Genomic DNA, 2,500 nt, shown 5'->3' with positions numbered 1-2,500 from the left:
TGCGTTGTGTCATTTGGTGTGTGTGTGTGTGTGTCTACACATGCACATGCTGTGCGTCCTGAATGCTATCTGCATAAAGATTCAATCTGGCCATTTGTGTGAGTGTGTGTGTGTGTGTGTGTGTGTGTGTGTGTGTGTGTGTGTGTGTGTGTGTGTGTGTGTGTGTGTGTGTGTGTGTGTGTGTGTGTGTGTGTGTGTGTGTGTTTGTTTTTCATGTGTGTTTGTGTGTTTGTGTGTGTTTTTGCGTGTTTGATTGTGTGTAGGAGGGATAAAAAGAGAGAGATTAATACACAGAGAGATAGATACATTAATATAGACTGGGAGAGAGAGAGAGAGAGAGAGAGAGAGAGAGAGAGAGAGAGAGAGAGAGAGAGAGAGAGAGAGAGAGAGAGGGAGGGGGAAGAAAGAGAGAGAGAGAGAGAGAGAGAGAGAGAGAGAGAGAGAGAGAGAGAGAGAGAGAGAGAGAGAGGGGGGGGGGGGGAATAGTTTCCCTTATGTGTATTTTCACATTTGCATTCAGGCAGTTCTACAAGGGTATGCATTGTAAGCATGTATGTGAGTTGTAGGTGGGGGAAACCTGTTTTTTTGTGTGTGTGTGTGTGTGTGTGTGTGTGTGTGTGTGTGTGTGTGTGTGTGTGTGTGTGTGTGTGTGTGTGTGTGTGTGTGTGTGTGTGTGTGTGTGTGTGTGTGTGTGTTTATGTGTGTGTGTGTGTGTGTGTGTGTGTGTGTGTGTGTGTATGTGTGTTGGTGTGTGTGTGTGTGAGCGTGTGTGTTTGTGTGTGTGTGTGTGTGTGTGTGTGTGGGTGTGGGTGTGGGTGTGGGTGTGTGTGTGTTAGTGTTTTTCAGAAGAGCCAGTGCTGTGGTCAGAATATTCCACCCAGATGTGCTGAAGCTGGAGGGAAATCAATAAAAGCAGCCCTGAACAACCTCCTCTTTTTTTCTTCATCAATGTTTTCTCTCAGATTCCACAAAGCACAATGAAGAAGACAATGAATAAAGAATAGTGATGAATGAATACAATAAAATAAAAAAAATTGAATTGAAAATATCGATTGATCGACTGGTTATAGAAAGTGAGTTATAATCGACAGATGTTTTAATTTTCCAATAGGTTGTTTATTAGTATAGTACAGTGTATTAGTATCGTTTATAGTATTATGTAGGCCTATAAGTATATTACGATAATACAGTCATGAAAGAATATGTCACATTTAATAAAAAAAACAAATTAAAATGTTACATTAACATTAACATCATTTTAAACCTACCACCTGCTCTCTAAGTATGCCTGCTGTGTAACCATTTGGAAAAACGTTTAAATTTTTTGAAATTCCGGTACATACATTATTAAATACGTTTATTTCAAGCACCTCATTAGAATGCTGTATTTAGATCAGAATGTGCCTTCCCTGCAGGATCTACACCGAGCGCTGTGAGAGAGCGCGATGGGAGCTGACAGAAGACAAAAGGAAAATAGTATGTTGTTTTTGTTTTCAACTTAGTTTTCTCGGTTCTGTTAAGTCGCTGCACTGCAGGGACATGCCCACTGCTCCGCTGACCTTCAGCATGAAATGAAAACAGCGTCTGATGCCTCTGGTGTGTTTTGAGGGGCTCCTAGCTAGCCGAAGATGGACAGCCATACATTATTGATTACAAAACACTCCTGCGCAGCTATTTCATCTTTCAAAGCATGGGTTGCGAGAGAGCAGATTTTCTTTTCATTATATATGTATCGGAGCAACGCTTGTTTTTTGTTAAAGGTAATGTCCTAGCAAACCCGTCTGGACGGCCTTGCAGGACTTTGATTTCTATTGTGTTATTTATTTTTTTAGCTATTTTCTCTTTTGTTCCCTTTCTATATCGGGCCCACCTATCCTTGTATCTTCCTTCAAAAACATCGGGTAAATGTGCAGTCTGCAGTCGGTTAGGTCTATATTTCCTTCATACTTTCCATGTCCAACAAATTAAGCTAAAATAAAACCAGATAATAATGATGATCCCATACACTTTTCAACTCATTTTATTTTGATTATACGTATGAAAAAGAAGGGTTTATGTATTGCATGCTGAAGAGTCCTTGCATTGGACGGGTGGGGGTGTGGAGGAAGAGGACCAGAGATGGCCCCTGTGGGTTGCCACCGCCCTCCTGGGGATGAGCACAGGGGGAGCATGGCTGTCAGAGGATGTCACTATGATGGCGGTGAGTGATTGGGATTGCGAATCGGCAGGGCGTGTGCTGACAGGGCAGGGGGAGACGCGGCCTCACCTGGGAGAGGACTCACTGGCAGGATGTGAAACGTTACGGAACAAGGTGAGCGCAGGGGTCACCAGCTTACCTCGGGGGTCACCTGTCAACTGTCACCACTCCCGTGCGCCGCTCTAACGTACGATCGGAAATAAATTGTGTCAGAAAAGTATCCCTTTGTCTGAGAAGGGAGTCTGGGTGAGGCGGCGGGGGGGGGGGGGTTCTTTGTGAGGCTCTGCGTGAGGTGATGCTCCA

This window comes from Gadus chalcogrammus, chromosome 11 (assembly GCF_026213295.1).
Source record: "Gadus chalcogrammus isolate NIFS_2021 chromosome 11, NIFS_Gcha_1.0, whole genome shotgun sequence".
NCBI classification, from domain to species: Eukaryota; Metazoa; Chordata; class Actinopteri; order Gadiformes; family Gadidae; genus Gadus; species Gadus chalcogrammus.
The sequence above is the reverse complement of the archived record's forward strand: the minus strand, read 5'-3'. Positions refer to the sequence as shown.